This window comes from Lactuca virosa, chromosome 2 (genome assembly GCF_052849685.1).
Source record: "Lactuca virosa cultivar CGN04683 chromosome 2, Lactuca_virosa_CGN04683_v6, whole genome shotgun sequence".
In the NCBI taxonomy this organism is placed as follows: domain Eukaryota; kingdom Viridiplantae; phylum Streptophyta; class Magnoliopsida; order Asterales; family Asteraceae; genus Lactuca; species Lactuca virosa.
In genome coordinates this window covers 187,499,923-187,516,356 of record NC_136427.1, presented here as the reverse complement: position 1 = coordinate 187,516,356, position 16,434 = coordinate 187,499,923, and positions in this window count along the sequence as shown.

Genomic DNA, 16,434 nt, shown 5'->3' with positions numbered 1-16,434 from the left:
TCCGAGAGATCCAGTCTATACGCTACTTTGCCAACCTTGGCAATGATCCTGAATGGCCCGATGTATCGGGGACCCAACTTCCCACTCTTCCTGAAGCGAATCATACCCTTCCAGGGTGAGACCTTCAAGAGTACTATGTCACCGACCTGAAACTCCAACTCAGATCGGCGTCGGTCGGCGTAATTCTTCTGCCGAATCTATGCAGTCTGCAACCGCTGTATGATCTGCGGAATCATCTTGGTAGTCTACAGGACTACCTCTGTCCGACCCATCACCCTGTGACCCACCTCGCCCCAACAGACTGGGGTGCGACATCTCCGTCCATACAACAGCTCATAAGGTGGAGCACCAATGTTGGAGTATTAGATGTTGTTGTAGGAAAACTCTACAAGGGGTAGGTAGGAGTCCCAGCTCCCACCGAAGTCAATGACGCAGGCCCTCAACATATCCTCGAGGGTCTGAATGGCCCGCTTGCTCTGGTCGTCTGTCTGCAGATGGTATGCGGTACTGAAATGTAGCCGCGTGCCTAGTTCCTTGTGGAACTTCTGCCAGAAACGGGAGGTGAACCAAACATAACAGTCTGAAACGATAGAGATCAGAACTCCATGGCGAGCAACGATCTCACGGATATACACGTCAGCCAGCTTCTCAGCCGATGAGCTCTCCCAGATAGGAAGAAAATGGGCACTCTTGGTCAGTCGATCCATGATGACCTGTATCACATCATATCCCTTCTCCATCCTTGGAAGCTTGGTGATAAAATCCATCGTGATCTGCTCCCATTTCCACATGGGAATCTCCAGAGGCTGCAGCTTGCCATGCGGCTACTGGTGCTCGACCTTGACCATCCTGCAGGTCAATCACCTATCGACGTACCAAGCAATCTCTTTCTTCATGCACGGCCACCAGTAGCTCAAACTCAGATCTCGGTACATCTTGGTGGCCCTTGGGTGAATAGAGAAGCGAGACTTGTGAGCCTCCTCGAGTACAATCTGTCTGACCCCACCAGAAATCAGAACCCAGACCCGACAACAACGGGTCAATAACCCTCGACCGTCCTACACAAATCGGGTGATCTCGCCTCTAATCCTCTCAAGCTTCCAGTTCTCCTACCGAACACTCTCAACTTGAGCTTCCCTAATCAGGCTCACGAGTGTAGAATCCACTGATATCCTCATACATGCAGCTAGAACAGAAGATCCAGTTGACTTGCGGATCAGGGCGTCCGCAACCACATTCGCTTTACCAGGATGGTAAAGGATCTCGCAGTCATAGTCCTTGACTACGTCAAGCCACCTGCGCTGTCTCATGTTCAGGTTCGGCTGATCCATAATGTGTCTCAGACTCGTGTGGCCCGTGTAGATGGTGCAGCGGACCCCGTAGAGATAATGTCTCCAAATCTTGAGAGCGAATACCACCGCTCCCAACTCCAAATCGTGTGTGGGGTATCTCGTCTCATGCGACTTCAACTGCCACGATGCGTAGGCTATCATCCGCCCTCTCTGCATGAGGACCGTTCCCAATCCCGTGATAGATGCATTACAGAACACTACAAAATCCTCAACTCCCTCCGGGAATGTCAACACTGGCGCCTCGCAAAGTCGCTGTCTCAGTGTCTCGAATGCAGTCTGCTGCTCAGGGCCCTACCGGAAACCTACCCTCTTCCTCGTCAGGCGAGTGAGAGGTACTGCAATCTTGGAGAAATCCTTTATGAATCTCCGGTAGTACCCTGCCAATCCCAAGAAGCTCCTGATGTCCGAGGGAGATTTCGGAACTTCCCACTGCATAACTGCCTCGATCTTGTCCGGATCGACCAAAATCCCCTCCTGGTTGACGAGATGTCCAAGGAACTGAACCTCTCCTAACCAAAACTCTCACTTCGAGAACTTGGCATACAACCGCTCTCGTCAAAGAACCCCCAGTAGCTCACGGAGGTGCTCCCCATGCTGCTCTCTGGTCTTGGAATACACTAAGATAGCATCTATGAACACGATGACTGAGCGATCGAGCATCGGTCTGCAGACCCGATTCATCAGGTCCATAAAAACTGTCGGCGCGTTGGTGAGCCCAAACGGAATCACCACGAACTCGTAATGTCCATAACCAGTCCGTAACACAGTCTTTTCCACGTACTCCTCCCTAACCCTGACCTGATGGTACTAGGACCTCAGGTCTATCTTGGAGAACCAAGATGCTCCCTGCAACTGATTGAAAATATAATCTATCCTCGGGAGTGGATAACGGTTCTTCACCGTCAACTGGTTCAATTCGCGGTAGTCAATGCGCATCCGGTGTGAACCATTCTTCTTCCTGATGAAGAGAATCGGCGCTCCCCACGGAGAACTGCTCGGACGAATGAACTGCTTGCCCAACACTTTCTATAGCTGTGATGATAGCTCCTGCATCTCCGGTGGTCCCAATCGGTATGGCGCCTTAGCGATAGGGGCCACACTTGGCACAAGGTCGATCATGAACTCGACCTGCCTCTCCGGAGGCACTCCAGGTAACTCCTCCGGAAACACGTCAGCGAACTCCCTGACTACTAGAACCTCTGAAACCAAGACCTGATCCTTGACCCGCATATCCACCACATACGCTAGGTAACCCGCACAACCGTACTGAATATACTGTTAAGCCCTACCAGCTGAGCAAAACCCTGAACCCACTCGGGTGCCCTCATCGAATATAACCAGTTCTCCCCCACTTGGGGTTCGAACTACCACAAGCTGACCCTCGCAGTCGATCATGGCACCGAATCGACTCAGCCAGTCCATACCCACTATCACACATACTTTCCCCCATGGGAATCAGAATCAAATCAATCGGGAAGGACACCCCGAAGATCTCCAAAACACAGCCTCGATAAACTAAAGAATCGGAAATCCCGTGTTCGTTGGCGATAGAGACTCGCAACGGACACTCTAGCTCTGTTACTGGAAAACCGAACTCCTTAATGAATGATTGAGAGACAAAAGACCGACTCGCCCTGGAGTCAAATAATACTAAATCAGGTAAGGAGTTCACGAAGAATGTACCTAACATGGTACAACACATATAAGCATAAAACAAATATAATCAGTAAGATAAACGATAGAAACATACCAGCAACCACATCTGGTGCTGTCCTGGCCTCATCGGCTGTAGGCTGGAAGGCGCGTCCCCGAGCCTTCAGAAGCTCTGCTCTACCCTGACTCCTGTCAGTAATCCTCAGTGTTGCTGGCACTGGAGCCTGCACTGGTCTAGCAGCTAATAGGGACATTTGGCCTTCATATGGCCCACCTGCTCACAATGGTAACAAAGTATGAACCTAGAGGTTGGGGTCTGCTGCCTACATGAAACATCTCAAAAATACAGTCCAAATATTTCATTTTAAAAACTTATAATAAAACCATGAATCATCCATCATCATAAAGAAAATCAATAATCATGTATCTCAAAACATCAAGTCAAATGCTGTTCCAAAATCATATGAGAAAAATATCAGATCCTAAGCATCCCAGGCTATAACTCTAGTGTGTGCCATTCGATCATCCCGAACCCTTCCCCTTGCTAGTGGAAGTACCTGAAACCAAAACTGAAAACTGTAACCACGAAGCTTAGCGAGTCTCCCCAAACTCCCACATACCAAACATATAGCATGCAACTAAGAGATACGGGCCCCGCCCACACTTCGCTGTCTAACATGCATACAAGTATCACACAGACAACAAGTATACCTACTCCTATCAAACAATCACATAAGTATACTCGAATAATACTACTAGTTTCGGGCATCGGCCACACTCGACTGCTATGAGATTTGGGCCCCGCCCACACTCAGCTACTATCATATCACATATACGAGCCGCTCTTGGTGCCGTAGACCCGTTCCTGCTGAAGGGAACTCACCTTGCAAGGCTGTCTACAAAAACTAGCGGTGCGGAATATCTGATAGCTGCTCCAAAGGCTCCCCGACTATCAATATCACAATAATACTTAGTCAGAAATCTGATAATCCTTCTGAGGGTAAAATGACCATTTTACCCTTGATCCAAGTCAACAACCAGGTCAAAGTCAAAGTCAAGGTCAACTCCCAGTCAACCCCAACTCGTCGAGTTATCTCCTAACTCGGCGAGTTCATATACTACTTAGACTCGTGGTCACCGAGTCAACTCGTCGAGTCCCTTCCCAAACTAGTCGAGTTCTTCCTGTCATAGCATCAGGACACAACGTATTAACTCGTTGAGTCCCTCCTTGGACTCGTCGAGTTCTTCAGTTTCTGAGTCCTAATCTTGCCCAACCCACTGAGTCATCTCCTAGACTCAACGGTTCCGCTCAAACCAGAAAAGGGGGGAGGGTTTGGGTTCCACGACCCGGCTCGCCGAGTCACAAGAACAACTCGTCGAGTCCCTCATATACCAAATCCATACAGTCGATTCTAATCAATTCTAATGCTTCCAACTCATAGATCTGGCCTCCTTAAACTAGCATTACACGTAAAGTTGTTAACTTTACGTGCATGCATGGTGTTATGAAGCTAAAACACCCACCACAAGCTAAGAATGGAGGTCTAAGTCATGAAATAGGGCCATGGCTAAATAAAGGTGGCAACTTTGAGCTTCTAAAGCTCAAGAGTGCCCAGATCTGAAGTCCTTACATCCCCAAGAGTTCAAATCTCGGAAATGACTTTGGAAATGGCGCAAAAGTGACAATATGCAATCTCATAAGAAGATCTAAGCGAATAGAAGCCAAGGTATAAGCTTTATACCTCAAAAAAGTCGTAAATGAGTCCTAAGCTCTGGATCTTCATCCTTCCTTCTGAAACTCCAAGTCCTAGCTTCCTTCTTCTAGCTTTAAATCACAAAAATGGCAAGAGAAAAGCTCAAGATCACTCAAGGTTGATTAGGGTTTCGAGATTAGGGTTTGGAGGTGATAGAGGATGGGGTGGAGGCCAGATATGATGCTTAAATAGGGTGCAAGCCCTAAAGATTAGGGTTTCATCCAGGCTGTCCTACTCATCAAGTCAAGACCCCGACTCGTCGAGTAACTCACTTAAAACCCGCGCATATGCTTGTTGGGTTTTGAGCATTCTAACACTCCTAAGTGTACCTGCAACCCTAAATACCTTGGATCTATGTTTTCTCTATTATACATGCAAATATGAATATTCCAAGGTATTACCTTATCTAGCATACAATCTTTGACACTTGGGTAATAAAAACAAGTTAGAAGACATACCTTTTTACGTAGCTTGATTCCTTGATGCCTAAGAGCCGAGTACCCCAAGTGTGACACCTCAAATGGTTCACACAACATCAAATGCACTTGGAATAATTTAGAGAGAAATGAACACTTCATGAAATCGGCTAGCCCTCACCATTTCTTCATAGTCTCACATGGTTGCCAATTTTGGGAAGAATAAGATGCTTATATAGTGTTTCACAATTAGGGTTACACCATGTAAACCCTAATTGTCACGGCCTTTCATTTCCATGATCCATGGGTACAAAAACACCATGGAGCATCCTATGGGTTTTAGCCCAACTTGATAATCCATGGAGCATTAGCCCACTATATAAGTATGGATGATTTACACAATCAACCCATATATTTAATTAGTCTCCTTTTGATCACTTAATTAATTCCAAATTAATTATTGATCAATACTAATTAAATAATCTTATTAATATATTAGAACTTATAATATATTACCAAACCTTAAGTGTTATTTCTCTCATTTTAGTCTATCCAAATGCATGATGCCATGCAACCCAAATGGACCATGCCGAGTCGGGTCAAGTACATACCAAATATAGTTATGGACTTAGACACTAATCCAACAGTCTCCCACTTGGATAAGTCTATAACTATTATTGAGTATGACTTCAAGAACTGACTGACAATCGTAGCTCTTTAAGCCGCTGTCGAACTCTGACGTTGTACCTGAACTCTGATCTCGTCAATGACTTGTCCATTAGATAAGGGATCATATATTCCTCCATTCTAGATATCATATGGACTTAGACATGGATTATAAATCATTCTCTCTGTCCATTTGTTGTTTCCCGATTTCCGATTTATGACGACTGACTAATTGAACAAATCAAATCAGTCCAGGCCCGGCCGAGCACTTACATTTGTCATCACTAAATCATCGAGGGGCCCACATATATCACTTTTATCCTGAAGGTAAAAGGAATGGATAAACTTCGACTCATATGGCTTGTTCTACTACTTGTTGAATCATACACAAAAGCACATTTTATAACATCGAGTTACCAATGCGTTTTCGCGCAATCAATGTATAACCAACTCATAGTAACAACTCATATCTCTAGGTTTGAAGAATATAAGATATTATCATCTCATGATCACTCATGATAAAATCCATGAAGTGATTCAAATGAGCGCGGGTTGAATCCAATACTCAGAACTTATGAGCACTCATGAGTGTTGTAGCACCTCTTTGCTATGTCCAACATCTTATACATCTACAAGCCAACTCATGACAGTCTTGATTCATATCTACTTCCAACATATGACCGACTGTGGATGGTTTGAATAACTTAGTCATTCGGGAAGAATGACCTAGTTTATTCTGGAAGTCAAAAACATGCAAAATGAAACACAAGAATAATTGAATCTAGTATGGTATCAAAACCTATGAATATAAATAGAACACTTTTTATTTATCACCATACTGATTACTCATTATTCATTGTTTCATTTTTATCAACTTTATACTTGAATTAAAAAACACTAGTTCTCCCATGCTCCAAGCATTTACACTATGTTCTTCTAAACAATAGCTTTGCCATACACCAAGTATGCACTCTATGTTTGTCTATGATCTTTACTTTGTGAACTAGATCGATTGAACATAATTTTCAATGATTCTCTTTTCACACTCCCAAATCCTTATCGAAAATGTAAGAATTCCAAATTCCTATCATTTACCGAAATCTGTTAGATTTTAAACTTATATGCATTGATCCTCTTGTAATGATTATACACAAAGTCACAAAAACTTGTCAACAGACATTACAGAGTATTCCAATGGAGATCAACTCCACGGAAACATCCTTCTTGCATTTAGTTTTTCTAATCTTACACAGATTGAATAACTTCCAACTATGAAACATTTCCATATTCCCATTTTGACTGTCACTTCTGAACAAGAGTTGCCTCCTTTCAGAGTATGTCAATATGGTCCTTCCAAAATTTAACACTATATTTCCAACTGTCCCTGAGCAACCAATCTTTGGTAATCCTTAGATTGTTCTCGACAATTGCTTAATCATTTTAGTCATATCCAATTCTAGATTTTTCCCCCTTAATGTCCAGAGCATTTGGAAAATTTAGAAAGGATGAATATTATAGCACATGCAATCGATCCTATATCCGAAGCATATGGGACACGATTCATGATGTCTCACATAAAGACATGATACTAGACCAGTCCTTTTGCTATAATATTTCTATTTTCCAAGTTCTCATAATTCAGATTATGAAAAGGGATGTCGTAATCATAATCGAATTTAAGAATAAAAATAATGAAATCATATATAGAATTTCCTTATGTTGAGCCATTCCAACACAAAATTCATATATATATCCTTGACTAAAGACGATTAAAACCTCAATCTAAGCTTTTAGAATTGAAATGAAGTATAATTTCCTCTCCCTTAATTATAGCAAAACAACTTTTCAACCCCTGCAACTTCACGAATTGAAACTTTTGTTTTCTATAATTAATATTGCTAACTTGCAACACTTATCATAATTATCATGATCCCACTAACATGAAACTTATTAGCATAACACTTATGCTCCCACTAGCTTTGACATGTATCCAGAAATTAGCTGGACTTCTAGAAATCAATACTTTATTGACTTTCTTACCCAAGTTTAGATTTTTGATACGAGATTGCTTTGATAAGACTTTATCAAAAACATACACCTTATCTTAGATAGTTCACAGGTATGTCTAAACAATTTTAGAACTATGAAAAGGGATGTCGTAATCATAGTCTCGATTGTTTAGATTTTGGCCATTTCTCATAAGTCCATGTTAGTGTGCCGGTTAACCACGCATGCTCCACTAACGACTTTGAGAATGCAAAGATCACAATTGCTATCTTACTTAAAATCTACTTGGTGGAACTGTTTCCTCACCATCATTTTCATGAATCGGAGAGAAACCTTATGACCCTTAGATTTAATGGTGTATGTGTTCTTATCCACGTGAATTTGTCAAAACCATAATCACAAGACTAGGTTAGTGACAAATCCAAACTCATATGGATTGAACTTGTGCAATCTTAACTTCTCGCCACCTGGCAGTACAGGGCCTGCCATTGCTTGCAAGTAGTTATGCAAACAATTGAGAACATGTAGAACTCAAATGTATAGCCAACTTTACTGGAATGGGCACAGAAATGTCAACACAATAGGTTATAAACCTCTAGTCGTATGCTAGTGATGAAATACATGTTTTTACTCTTGATTAGTTCTTGAAACTATTTCATAATCTTTCACACTCCCACTGTCCTCTTGACATATAAGACTATCTTGCCAAATATTCACGAAATAGTGTGGATTCTAATCAAGACAAACACTTCACACAATTGGCCTAAGTTGGTCTTTGTTTTATCCAAATCATCACAACTTACCAACTTCAAATGTACAAAAGTAGGACACTGTTACTCTTACATTTGATAAGTGTTATAAACCTTTCTTTAAGATATGTCACTCAACTTACAGTCTTGGAGTATGACTCTAAGACTTGTTTTTGGAACGAAGTATGACTCATCTTCTTGATTTAACCATTTCAGCAATTCTTGATTCCTCTTCTTAGCCATAGGAATGCACTAAGATTTCCTTAGAGGACTAATTGTGATATGATTTCTAAATCATTAAGATGATCACAAAACCTGATACTAAAGTACTCTCCCATCTTTTCAGATTTGAGAAACTTTTATCTTTCTGCCTAATTTGATTCTTCTCATTCGTTCTGCCATACATCGAAACTTTTTCAATGTTTCAGAATTATACTTAAACTTGTAAGTATAATCATATTTACTAAACGTTAGTAAATCATGACGAATAGTCTTATCGATCTTTTGTGGTGGACTTGATCAGTACACCAGAATGTGTACTTGATCCCTTAGTCCTTCACTTGACTCACATATACATGTGAACAAGGAATTAGTCTTAATTTTCCAAAGATGAAAATTCTCATTCATCATACTATACAACTTGCATGATTTCCAAGTTTCTATCCAACTGAAACCTTGGGTGATGAGAATCTTTCCTTATTTGGTAAATTTAGACACTACCACAAATGAAAGAAACAAATCCATTTTCCATTATTGCTATCAATGGAATCATATAAGCAACAATTTTTTATCAAATGCCATTGTAAGGATACTTAGAATAAATAAAATCAAAAATTTCCTTTAATTTTAAAACTTTGCGGAAAAACTTATCCTTACAGTGCAAAAGCATATGAAAAACTTGTTGTTATCTATTCCTAAGCAATATATCATAACTCCTAAGCAACAGCTCAAAATTCTGATCACTGAACCATGCAATCGAGATTCATCTTCGTGATCAGAATTAGCATACACTTCCTTTAAGTTTCTTTACTTTTCTTTGATTCTTAAAACATCAACATGTGACCCAGTCACATCATGTAACAAGAATCTCAGAATAGAAACTTAACAGAGTTAGATAGTGGACTTTACCTGAAGTAGAGTCAAACTTCTTGACTTGATCAACCTATTGATCTTTCAGGTAAATAGGCAGCTTCGCAATCAATGCTCCTTTCCTTTGGCAATAGAAACATATGGACTCCTTGGTAATGATACATGGGACTATCTCAGACTTAGCCTTTCTCTTTACCATTTGGTCAACCGAGTTGACTATGGCCGATCCCTTTTCATTGGGAAGAGAGAGTTTTTACTGGGTATCCAATGTTACCATTGTCAATGTCCATTGAAGGTTTGGGAAGTTGATCTACTAATAAAATTTGCTCTATCAGTGCTCCAAATCATTGCTGATTCAGTAGCACAAAGAAAATAGATAAGATCACTAAGGGTCATGTCATAGTCTGTTTCATAGTAGTCCCAAAGGAACTAACTATGTGACTTAGAAAGTGATTGAACATCTGACTTTCTTAAGACTTTGACACCCAACTCTCCCGGCTTGTCAACATGTGACTTCATCTCCAAGATGTGAGCACACATAGACCTTGCTTGCCAATAGAGCTTGAGTGACCTTGAACTTGTGGGTTAGGGAGAATAATTGGAGGAGGTGGAGGAAGTAGAGTTCCAAGAGATTTGGGAAGATCATAGATGTCTGAGCAAGACATCTTTTGGGAGATACTCAAGATAGTTGATTTAAAGTCCTTAATATAACACCCAATATGAAATATTAAGGCTAGGACCCAACACAATATTTTATAACTTGGAAGAGGGGATGCCGTAATCCAAGCTATAGAATATTTGAAGGTAGGTGAATGACGATTCACCAATTTCCACCATGAAAAACAAAATAGTTTATTAGGTTTTAATTGGATTTGAAACTCCTAGATCTTTTGAGGTTCATTGAAATTTTCAATGGCATGTTTCAATCTCGATTGTGCCCTTCAGCTTTTTGTGACTGGGATGCCGAGGATCACAAAACAAGGTGTGAAGTAACCATGCAAATTACTTGGTACTCTTAAATGTTTATCACCCAACCGATGTGTCGGTTAACCACACATGCTTCACCGGCCTATGATAAACTTTAAGAAAACCATTTACATACTTTTTTAAAACCAGTTAGTGTGTCGGTTAACCACACACACTACACTAACCGACTTAAGCAAAGTGCAAAGTGTAATTTCATGGGTTAGCACCAAATTCACATTTTCCTAAGTAACTAAGATTGGGTATTAATAAGAGTTTAGTTACTTAGTATTTATCATTAATACTTTTAATGAAGGGAGAATTATAGTCCTTGTCCTACCTGTTCGGCTAACGACCCTCCATCAGTCAAGGAAGCGGTGGGTGAGAGTGGACACCCATTAAACTGCCATTTTATAGGCAGTAACCTTATACCCCCCTTATAGACCGTCTTCGTGAATGAGGCCTACTAATGGTAAGACGACTTGCTATTATACATATATATATATATATATATATATATATATATATATATATATATATATATATATATATATTATTAACTTATAATATTATAAAGTATAAAGGTTGAATTTTAACTTTTAAAACCCTAAGGGATTAATTTGGAATTAAAGTATTCATGAAAGAAAACTTTTCAAATTCCAAAACTTGAGGACAAGTTTTGAACTATTCAAAAACTTTTCAATTCCATAATTTATGTGTTTAAAGTAGTTTTAATTCAAAAACTCTTCAAGTTCCATAACTTGAGGACAAGTTATGCAAGACTTTAAACTATTAAAAGAATATGACTTTTCTTTATTCATAACCTATGGAAATATTTATGAGTTTTATGAATCTTAAATGTGACTTTTCATATAACTTGAGGAAAAGTTACAAAAACACATTTTAGAATCAACTCTTAGATTAATTTGGATTGAAAACTACAATTTCACATAACATTCCTATTAATCTAAGCAACTCATAAGAACAAGATACTTCAATCAAACTTTTTCATGTAATTAGCCTATCCATTAAACTAATACAAAACATGAATCTAATGCCAATTATCTTTGAAATTGGATTACAATGAACATTACCACATCAAAAACAGGTTTATAGGTTCAAAAACAGCTTAGGGTAATGATTCTAGTCCAATTCCAACCTTAAAAGTCGAAAATATGCTGTCAAGGGGTCCTACTCGTCGAGTGTATGAACCTACTCGACGAGTAGGATGAGTTTCCTCATGGACTCGGCGAGTCCAGTGCCCACACAGCCCGAAAATCGATTTTTTCAACATTTTTCAGCACTTTGCATCAAGTATAATTGAAAACAAACCTAGGCTCTGATACCACTGTTGGGTTTTGAGCATTCTAACACTCCTAAGTGTACATGCAACCCTAAATACCTTGGATCTATGTTTTCTCTATTATACATGCAAATATGAATACTCCAAGGTATTACCCTATCTAGCATATAATCTTTGATACTTGGGTAATAAAAACAAGTTAGAAGGCATACCTTTTTATGTAGCTTGATTCCTTGATGCTTAAGAGCCGAGTGCCCCAAGTGTGACACCTCAAATGGTTCACACAACATCAAATGCACTTGGAATAACTTAGAGAGAAATGAACACTTCATGAAATCGGCTAGCCCTCACCATTTCTTCATAGTCTCACATGGTTGCCAGATTTGGGAAGAATAAGATGCTTATATAGTGTGTCACAATTATGGTTACACCATGTAAACCCTAATTGTCATGGCCTTTCATTTCCATGATCCATGGGTACAAAAACACCATGGAGCATCCATGGAGCATCCTATCGGTTTTAGCCCAACTTGATAATCCATGGAGCATTAGCCCACTATATAAGTATGGATGATTTACAAAATCAACCCATATATTTAATTAGTCTCCTTTTGACCACTTAATTAATTCCAAATAAATTATTGATCAATAATAATTAAATAATCTTATTAATATATTAGAAGTTATAATATATTACCAAACCTTAAGTGTTATTTCTCTCATTTTAGTCTATCCAAATGCATGATTTCATGCAACCCAAATGGACCATGCCGAGTCGGGTCAAGTACATACCATATATAGTTATGGACTTAGACACTAATCCAACAATGTTGCCCTCTACTCGACGAGTTAGGGCCACCAACTCGTCGAGTAGCCCTTCCAAAATGAATAAATAATTAAGTTAAATACGTACCAGGAACCAGGGGTTACAATTCTCCCCCACTTGTCTTAGACTTCGTCCTCGACGTCTGCTGCATCTAAAAACAACCCTGGGTAGTGCTCCTTCATCTCCTCCTCGGGCTCCCAAGTCCACTCTGAGCCCTTGTGGTGCTGCCACTGCACCTTTACCAACTCCACCCTATTGTTCCTCAAATCCTTTGACTTCCTATCAAGGATAGCTACGGGTCGCTCAATGTAGTTCAGACTGTCATCAACCTGAATATCCTCAAGGGGTACAACTGCTGACTCATCCACTAAGCACTTCCGCAGTTGAGAAACATGGAAAGTGTTGTGGAACTTGCTGAGCTCTTCCGGAAGATCCAGTTGATATGCCACCTTGCCCACCCGGGCTATAACCCTGAAGGAACCGATATACCTAGGGCCCAACTTTCCCCGCTTTCGAAACCGAATGACACCTTTCCAAGGTGACACCTGTAGGAGGACCATGTCACCCACCTGAAACTCCAAGTCTGAACACCGCTTGTCAGCGTAGCTCTTCTTCCGATTCTGAGCAGTCTGAAGCCTGCTCCGGACCAACTGGATCTGCTCTGTAGTCTTGAGTACTACTTCAGTACTCCTCATGACTCTCTGACCGACCTCACCCCAACAGATTGGGGTCCTACACTTCCTCCCGTAGATCATCTCAAAGGGAGGTCGGTCTATGCTAGCATGGTAACTGTTGTTATATGAAAATTCCGCTAACGGGAGATATGTATCCCAACTGCCACCGAAATCCAAAACACACGCGCGGAGTATGTCCTCGAGAGTCTGTATCGTCCTCTCGCTCTGTCCGTCTGTTTGAGGGTGGAAAGCGGTGCTGAAGTAGAGACGAGTACCCATCTCCTCATAAAACCACTTCCAAAATCTGGAAGTGAAACAGACATCTCGGTATGACACCACTGAAACAGGCATTCCATGCCGTGCCACTATCTCACGTACGTATAACTCGGCCCGCTTCTTGGCCACTATGCTCTCCTGGATTGGTATAAAATGAGCGCTCTTGGTCAACCGATCCACGATGACCCATATCGAATCTACTCCTCGTGCGGTCCTGGGAAGCTTGGTAATGAAATCCATGCTGATATCTTCCCATTTCCACACGGGAATGTCTAGCGGCTGCATCTTGTCGTGTGGTCTCTGGTGCTCAGCCTTGACCTTCCTGCAGGTCAAGAACCTCTCCACATACCATGCTATGCTCCGCTTCATGCAGGGCCACCAATAATCAGGGCAAAGATCCTGATATATCTTCGTCGCCCCAAGATGGATGGAGAACCTCGACTTATGGGCCTCATCCATCAGAACGTGCCGTACTACGCCCCAGTACGGAACCCAGACCTTCCTATGAAGGGTCAGCAACCCTTGTCTATCAGAATCAAATGAGGCCACTCGGCGTACACACCTCTCATAATTCTAGTGCTCTTCCTTCAGGCCCTCAACTTGTGCCTCTCTAATCTGCTCCAACAGTGGAGCGATCACGGTCATCCTCAAACATATATCTCTAATCGGAGCTGCTACCGCCTTGCGGCTCAGGCCGCCGGCCACCACATTGGCCTTGCCTGGGTGGTAAAGGATCTCATACTCATAATCCTTTACCACATCTAACCATCGACGCTGCCTCATGTTCAGATTCGGCTGATCCATGAGGTACCTCAAACTCTTGTGGTCCGTGTAAATGGTACAACGGACTCCGTAGAGGTAATTCCGCAAAATCTTGAGGGCGAACACCACAACCCCCAGCTCTAAATCATGTGTCGGATAGTTATCCTCATGAGGCTTCAGCTGCCTCGACGCGTAGGCTATCACATGACCCCTCTGCATCAGAACTGTACCTATGCCCGTAATTGACACATCACAAGACACCACAAAGTAATCTACTCCCTCGGGTAAAGTCAAAATCGATGTCTCGCACAACCGTTGTCTGAGAGTCTCGAAGGCCGCCTGCTGCTCAGACCCCCAGCAGAATGTCACCGACTTCTTGGTCAGTCGGGTAAAGGGAACGGCGATCTTGGAGAAATCCTCGATGAATCTCCTGTAGAAACCCGCTAGACCAAGAAAACTTCAAATCTCAGTTGGAGACCTCGGAACCTACCACTACATCACGGCCTCTATCTTGGCCGGATCGACCAGAATACCTTTCTGGTTGACAAGGTGCCCCAGAAACTGCACCTCGCGCAACCAAAACTCACACTTGGAGAACTTCGCAAAAAGTATCTCCCTCCTCTCCTCAGTGTCTCCAGCACCTCCTTCAGGCGCTCCTGAGTCTTGGAATAGACCAAGATATCATCGATGAAAAATATCACAGACCGATCCAGAATTGGTCTGCATACTCGGTTCATGAGGTCCATGAATGTGGCTGGAGCATTGGTGAGCCCAAACGGCATCACCACAAACTCATAATGACCATAGCGAGTCCTAAAAGTCGTCTTCTAGACATCCTCGTCCCTGACTCGCATCTGGTGATAACCTGACTGTAGATCAATCTTGGAGAACCAAGATGCTCTCTGCAGCTGGTCAAAAAATCATCTCTCCTCGGGAGTGGGTAATGGTTCTTCACCGTTACCTTGCTCAGCTTCCGGTAGTCAATACACATGCGATGAGACCCGTCCTTCTTCTTCACAAACAAGATCGGGGCTCCCTATGGCGAACTGCTCGGTCTGATGAATCCCTTGTCTAGCAGCTCCTGCAGCTGCGTAGACAACTCTTGCATCTCGGGAGGAGCCAACCGATACGGTGCCTTGGCTATCGAAGCCGCACCAGGGACTAGGTCAATCCTGAACTCGAACTGCCTCTCCGGAGGTACCCTAGGCAGATCATCCGAGAATACATATGGGTACTCTTGCACTACCGGTACATCATCCACTATCGCCTTACCCTTATCCCGGGTATCCATAACATAGGCGATATAACATGCGCACCCCTGCTGAAGGTAGCGCCTAGCTCTCGGTGCTGAACATAGAGTCAACCCATGTTGCGGCCTCTCGCCCTGAATCACTAACCCTCCCTTACTAGGACTCCGAACCCTCGCTAGTTGTTGCTCGCAGTCGATCACTGCTCCATTGGGGCTCAACCAATCCATACCCACTATAACCTTGTTCCCTCGCAGTGGAATAGGAACCAGATCCACTAAAAAATGCTCATCGAATAACTGTAATGTACAACCTCTGTGAACCCTCGCAACCCTAATGGTCCTCTCATCCTCTATCTCTACATCCAGTGGACAATCTAGCTCCCCCGGAGCTCTTACGAATCGCTTGTTGAGCGCGAGCGACACAAAAGATCGGGTTGCCCCCGAATCAAATAGTACCAAGGCTGATATACCGTTCACTAAGAACGATCCTATAACAAACACATAAACATAAGCAATGATCAAGATAAATAAAGAGATAAGGAGAAGATACATACCTGTAACGACATCAGGAGTTGCTCGTGCCTCCTCTGCTGTCAACTGGAAAGCTCTGCTCTTCGTCACTGGCGTCTCTGCCCAGCCCTGACGGCCGTCTGTAATCCTTAATGTAGCAGAGGCAGGTGCCACCACCTTCCTTG